We start from the raw sequence: 7,780 nt of genomic DNA on the forward strand, positions 1-7,780 counted from the left end.
TAAAATTCCTTGTATCTAGCAAATGTGGAAAGAAAATTGGAGAAAGAAGAAACAGTCCTCAGAAAAACTTAAATATTTTAGACTAGTAAAACTAATTTCTAATGCAATATATAATATAAATAGAATAGGTCACATACACAGATATACACAGATAAATATATAGATACACATTTAGACAGATAGAGAGAGAGAGAGATAGACAGACAGACAGACAGACAGACACATAGACAGATACAAGTGACAAAGTGAAACAGGTTGTGGTAAAGAGGCACAGAGTAATTTTTTGTTATCTGACTGTTTCAACTATAGCAACTGGCCTCCAAAGATAAAACACTTTGTCCCCTCCACATGCCACTTTCCTTCCCTCAGAAAAATCCCATCACATGTCCTAGTTCAGTGGTTACCGAGCTTTACAGCTGAAGGGTTGAACATAATTTTAACAGATCAAGGGAGCTGCAATCAATACTGTATCTGCTTTGAAACTCTTATCCTGTGCTTCCTGGGGCTCCTGGAGCCCATCAGGGAAGGGCAGTGGACCTGACATAAATCCTTTCTTCCTGCAGCTGAGTTGTTGCTGCAGAGAAGAGCATCTGCTTACAGCATGAGAAAGTCACATTACCATGGTTCCCATGCCTGAAATAAAATGGTGGTGATATACGAATGTGAACATCAGTAGGTACAAATGAAGATGCCTTTTAAAACTTGCATGGCATGACTCAAGCGATGCAATTTCGAATTCAAATAAAATCCATACAAGTCGTGTCCTGATGCAGCTGTCCAGAAAGCTGAAGGTCCATACGTGGGCCTCAGGCTGTGGATTAGAACTGCAAAGGCTGAGTTGTGCATATTTTAAGGGGAGAAAATTGCACATCCCATAAGTCTCCACAAAAATCCATTCCATAGGAGGATTTAAGAGGCAATCACCCATCTGCCAAAATGTGTATGCTATCTTTAATCATGTTTCTGCTGAATGATGAAAAAACATCGGACTAAGATACCAAAAAAATTAACAAGGTTGCTAGCTGTGTTTCTCAAGTAGTTATTAAGAAAACAAATTATTAGGAGGAACTGGCTGCAATGAAGGTGAACCTAAATTTTATCATATGTGTAATTTTGGAACTAGACCAAGTTGTCATGACTTATGACACACTAAAACCTTCATTAGAGGGGAGGACACTTCATTTAAATCCATGAAAACTGCTGTATAAGTGTAGTTCATAAAATGAACTAAATTCAGTTCTAGATAACTAAATTTTATTTAGTTTAGTTCTAACTACATTCTAGACTGTTGTTGAAATAATTCACAATTTGATTTTTTCAGTTGCGATATGTAAAATCAATGCTCAGTTTTTAATTTCAGCTGTAACATTTGGTTGCTTTTTACTATAAGCTTGATTGATCATGTAACTTGAGGTCTCGAGGATTTGAGGAACAATGAAAGAAAAAGCAGGAAGTCAGCACGGTAGAATTCTTATGTAGGTTATTTGGGTAATTCATATCTGAGAATAAAGAAATCTGAGTTCTGTGAAGTACATATGGTACTTGATATACATGATATATAGATATATAATTTCCTTAAGGTCTATAAGAAATTTAAACTGGAGTTTAATCAGAAGTTTTGCTCTGCGCTGATCTGTGAGAACCTAAGGTGAAATTGGACCAAGAAATGTATTTATGGAGATAATCCTCTTGTATTCCCATGCACCTTGCATTTGGAGGGGAGTTATTTTCCAATAGCTTTTATAATTTTCATTCCTTCTTCAACTCAACTGTTTTATTTATTTATGCTGTATCACCACATTCTACACACAGATGCATGCATAACTTCATTGAGAGTCATGCACATACGCACATATTTCTCTCAAGGGAAAATGTGGCCTTTAATAAATATGCAATGTGGCACAGTTGTGATTGAGGTAGGCAGTTTTAAGATGCATAACTTGATTATTTCAAAACCAGATTTCTTCAAACATGCCAAAGGCAGATATATGTCAAGCTAAAAGTTACAGGAATTGGAGTGTAAAAGGGCAACCTAAACATTTTTCAAATTATGCATAAGTCTGTCTGCTTGAATTCCAAAACTCAGAACCATCTATACTGAATTTTTACCACACTTTCATAATAATTCATGTTTGGGTAGTGAACAAACAGGAATAATATTATCACAACAGATCATGTTCTTAAACCTCTAAATGTCATAACAGAAATACCTTTTCAACCATAATTGTGGCCATTGCAAGTGAGATGCTATAAAAAGTAAACAAAATATGTTTTCCTCTTTGTTTCTTCATTTGAAATGTTTATTTAGGTAGCCCTCAGAACACTATTCTTTGCTATTAAATGTCTTCAAGGAAAAATATTTTAAATGCTCCAGGCTGCTCAGAATTTTGAAGTCCTGTCAAAGTTCAAAGTTCAAAGAAACCTATGTTGCAAATGGTGTTTCTTATGCTAAGAATCCCTCTCTTCCTCAGAAATAATTACTTCTACACTTGTTTTCAGGGCTGCAAATTGTTCTGCCAATATTCATGAAGACCAGCTTGTCCTGACTATTTTTATTTTATTTGTGGAAAAGAGATCAGATAGACTGTCTGAGTGCACTGGGAGTTTAGTTCAGTTAAAAGTCAATACCAAGCCAAAGAGATGATCCCAGTGTCCCACAGATCATTCCTTAAGACTGTCGGTCAATACGATTTCACCTGGGTCTCCATATCTGTTAAGTCCAGTAGCACGTAACACCAGGGATGGACGCACACGCCAGTTGAAAACATAAGAAATGCTGCAGTGGGTGAGACCAAGGGTTCATTAGCCTAGTTTTGTCACTCCTACAGCAGCAGTGGGAAAGGCTGTTAGAGTATTCTCTAGAGGTTGCTCGCTGGCTTCTGTTTTTCCCATTGTGTGTTGTTTCAGCTTGTAGACACTGTTGTGTCCTTCATTAGCGCCATAGCTGAGCATTCTTCTCTTTTCCTTGGCATCTTCATGGTAATAAAGTGCCATTGCTTAAACTTTATTGAACAGATAAAGGGAATCAGCCACAGAGTAAGAAATTAAACTTTCATCTCCAGCTTCTTTACTAGCACCCTGTCTGATAAAGTCAGTTACCCTATTTGACCCATGTGATTAACAAAGATTAATTAGCAAGTAACTTAAACAGAAGTCTTGCCGACTCTCTTTAAGCTGTTTTAGCTGCTTTCGTAGGTGTTCTTTCCTTTACCTTCTTCAGCGCCTATTTATTTGTTTCCAAGATCATCCATTTTCTTATTTGTTATATTCAAAGTAAAAATGCAAATTAAACAGATAGTGTTTACTCTTCTAGGTAATGGTTTTTACCCAGAGCTGTTTCAAGTGTTAGTGATCATATTCAAGATGACTTCAGCTAATCTTCCATAGGAAATAGGTCACCTGTTAGCCTTTTGACAGTCCATTAGCAGTTGAAATAGAAAAAGATAGCAGCACTGTTTAAATTTAGATAGTAACGTGAAGAAACTGTCTTCAATAAAGCACAAGGGAGGAATTTAACACAGCTGATAGAGAACTTGAAGCAACAAAGAATGTGGAGGCATCAAAGGGAAGATGGTTTCCACTAATTTGCCTTTCTCCCTCAAAAGTGACTACCTTCCATTTATATTTATATCAAAGCTCTTTATCTGTAGTCTAAATTTTACAGGGCCTTACTGAACTCTTTTCCTGGACGGCTTATTTCAATGGGTTGAAACTACGCAGTGGTGTTTTCTCCTTCTTTGGTGATATGACAGCTATAAGACAGGCTGTGGCAATATACAAGATCAATATTTATATTTTCCAAAGACACTGATGCAACAGAGATGTTAATTCAGTTTTCAAAAACTGGGTGCTTAGATAAATTGATTATAAATTGAGTAAGTTTTAACAGGTGTCCAAACTACTGTTCCACAATCCTAAATTCTCTGCACATTTGCAGGACAGAATATTAAAAATTTTCTAAGAGAACTCCTGAATAAAGATACTATGCCATTAGTGACTGAAAAAATTGCTGTAAGTACTGTGTCAAATGTCATCCCATACTGATTTTCTATGCTTAAATTACAGTTTCATGAGTTACATGCAGTAAGCTTGGACTACAGGGCTAAGAAAGCCCCAGTGAAATATCTAAGTAGCTCACAGAAACCTTGCAAAATCCTGTCAAATATAGGAGACCCAAAAAGGATCATTCAGATGTCCCTGCAGGAATTCAAAGATGATGTAAATGTCCTTGAAAATAAAAATTTATAATTGAAAATCTGACAGGTCCTTCACTATAAAATCATAAATGCAACTCAAATCAGACTTTTACAAGGGGTTAAACAGGGAGTTTTCAAAGCAGATCCTTGAAAGGAAATGTTGAGTTATTAAGATCAGAAAAACTTGAACAATAGATCGTTAGGTGACTAAAACTGTTCAAGCTAAAAAGAAAAAATTTTAAAAGTTTGGATTTGTATTTTCAATTTAAAAAACAATGAAATTAAAAGATCTTAAAATAATTTTAAGCCTCCACAAAACTCACAGGGAAAACCTATGCATTGGAAACTTTTCCATCTTCTTCATTATTTTTCCCCATATGATAAAGGCTAATGGGTAGTTTCAGTTTTTAATTTCTAGAATCACTTCTTAGAAGCTAAAGTGTCTTGCATGGTGAATAGATGCTGCTTTTTGGTGAGAGCACATTGAAAGATCCCCTAAAAGTTTCAAAGAGTTAAAAAAAAAAGCGGTATTCTGCCTAGTAGCCAACTCTCCAATACCCCAGTTGTAAATACTACAAAAGCTATATTGTTACAAAAGCTATAGAGGTAAATACACCTTTGATTCTGAAAAAAAGTTAAAAATATTTCATAGCATCTCATTTTAAAGTATATTTTTAAATCCTTTCAAACAGATAATTTTCTTCTAATGTCTAACATGAAAAAAAAAACAAAACAAAAAACCAAACAAACCAAAGCCTCATAATGAAGTATCTTGTTTAAATAGTCACTAATAATAATAACAACTGAAACTAACACAAAGACTCAGAAACTGGATAGGAGGAACTGTAGAAACTTTCTGCATAGAAAATGGAAACAAGAACCAAGAATTATTACAATTCATTTTATTAGTAGTCTTGAATTATTAAAATTCATTTTATTAGTAGTCTCAACATAGTATGTTTATTCACAAAAATATGGTATTCAGGTATGATTGAACTGATTAAAAAAAACATGGATATAAATTTTTAAGATCAAAGCAAAAGTCCTTTCTTTCCAAAAATGAAAATGTTACTGCAAAGACATTCACCTAAATAACCAATGAGGTGAAAAACAGCTGAACCTGCTTTTTTGATACCATTTTCTAGAAGGATGCTCTTCAATCCCTTCAGTCACAGGTCAATGAATAAAAAGGAAGTAATTTTACTATCAATCAGTACCTGCCATCTTTACTTGCTTGCCCTAGTCTGCTGCCAGTCTCACTGAGACTGAAATGTAATCCTGGAGGAGCACAAGTGACACAGAGTGGTTTTGACTTCATTTCTGTCTGAGTTTGGACCCATAAGAGTTGGCCGCTGGAGGACAAGCCTTAGGTCAGGTCAGTTACTCTATAGTAGCCATGAGCAAGATATTGCTAGCCATCTTCATTAAACTCTCCTTAAACAAATTCCTTGCAAAATCTTCATCAGATCAGCTGGCAATCTCCTGTGAAATTGATAAAGAGGAGGAGGGAGGATACAGACATCTGAAAAGTAATATGAAAATTGGTGTGGTTTTACTGATATTTTGGAAACAACCCAAACTTCTCATTTGGGTTCCTATTTGCACAGTTTAGGTTGTCAGTCTTCCTTTGACATCCTCTAAGGTAAGAGATTAATGGGAAAAACAAGGACACAGAACAGAGTTACAAGAGTGCTTAAACTGACAGTCCAACTGTCATGTAGGTCAGCTCCCCCAGGCAGTAACTCCTGCAATCCTCCAACGTGTGGGCATCCTCTCTGCCTCCAAAGAGCTCAGCAAGAGCCACAGGATGCTTTCGATCCAGGATGATCTGTTTCATAGCTTTGTGTGCTGGAAGAGGGCATTAATGTGCGTTGAAAGAAACCTTTCTTGGTGGATTGGATACATTTTACTAGTGAAATTAATAAACTGGATTTAGAGGTACTAAACTGGATGTAGAGGGACTGTACCTCTGTTTAATAGGTGGAGATAAAGGCTTCACAGCTAAACACAGCAGGCCAAGTTCTGAGGTTCCTGAAGTGTTAAAGCTTCTGCCTGCTTTAGTTAGAGTTTTGTATAAAGTCTAAAACACAAACTGAAGAAAGACTTTCAAGATTTGATTCATTGTACCTGTTAATATCCCACACCCTTCCCTTTTGCACTGCTCTCTCTACAAACAAAAACTGGCGAGTTCAAGTCAAGTTTTCTGGCAATTACTTTTCTGAAGACAAACGAGCAAACAAAGGAACCATCAACGAGCCATGCAGAGGCTTTCAGGAAATCATTTAGGAGCTTGAAAGTCTGCCTGGAAAGGAGTTTTCCCTTTCTTATTGAACGGATTGCTTCCTCCTTTGGTATCTCCTCCTCTGCCCTGCAAAGGAAACATCCAGTCCTGTCTTGCTGGAAAGAGCTGATGGATGAAACTGTTTCATACTGGAAATGATCTCTACGCTGCTAGTCAAGCTCCTTTTGTCCCAAAAGGATTCTGCATATGTCTGGTTTTCCCCATACAGAATAAGAAGTAAACAGAGACTGATAGATACTGGCTTTCCATCATCTGAACTGTCAGCTGCTGTACATTAAGAAGTTATCTATGCCTTTAATTGTGAGGAGGAGAGGGATTTAAAGCTTGCAGGAGCGTAATTGTTTCACAGTAAATTTACAGATAAGTTCCTCTTCCTTACTGCCCACACACAGTTCCACTGACTTTAAAACATTAAACTGTCCCTTTCCCTTCAAACGTCGGTGCCTAAAGCAAGATCTATTATCCTGAAGCTTTCTTTGTAGCTTAGGCTCTAATGAGATGCTGATATTGCAAACCAATAACCAAAATGAGGAAATATTAAAATGAAGCATAAGGCTGCCTTTATTACTGCCATATTTCTTTACTGCGTTAATTTTGAAACATGTTTCTGTGTTCTGTCCAGTCCCAGTCTTAGTGATAAAAGTTTTGATAACTGACAAGTTTCTTCCTCATGTGACATGTTCCTAGAGACAAGGTGTAAGCGTGTGGGGGAGGGCAAGGCAGGGGAGGATTTTTATGTTTTAATGTGCCAGAGACTGCAAAATTTTCCTTTCAGTTCACTTAATCAGATAAAACAGTCTTGTTTTGATGTCTAAATCTCAAAGTTTGGTGAATTGTTTATTCCTTCTTATGGGTGGGTTTTAATTCAAGTGAGAAAATAGCTTAAGAAAATCAGGTAAATGGTCCTGTGATTCAATAAGTATCTGCAGTTCCCCTGGGATTGTCTTTGTTTCTTTTGAGCTCCAGCAATCTTGTGTTGTTCGTGTGCTGATGATTCAAGAATATGTGTCTATTTAGGAAAAAGTACTTGTGTAAATGAGCTAACGAATAGTCGCAGTTACTTGTATTCCCCATCCTGCCTAAGAAGACAAGTGATTTTGATTATTGATATTATTAATAAAAGAGGAATGCACTCCAGAAAAATGCCTCTGTTTATCCATCCTCTGTTCCCCGACTGCAATTTACACTACGATAACATTTCTCACAGATGTAATATAAAGTGTTTTCTCATTTAGGGTGAATCTAATTGCATTCTTTGAATCAGTGAGTGATGTCAGGGAAT

The sequence above is a fragment of the Larus michahellis genome, chromosome 3 (genome assembly GCF_964199755.1).
Source record: "Larus michahellis chromosome 3, bLarMic1.1, whole genome shotgun sequence".
NCBI lineage: Eukaryota > Metazoa > Chordata > Aves > Charadriiformes > Laridae > Larus > Larus michahellis.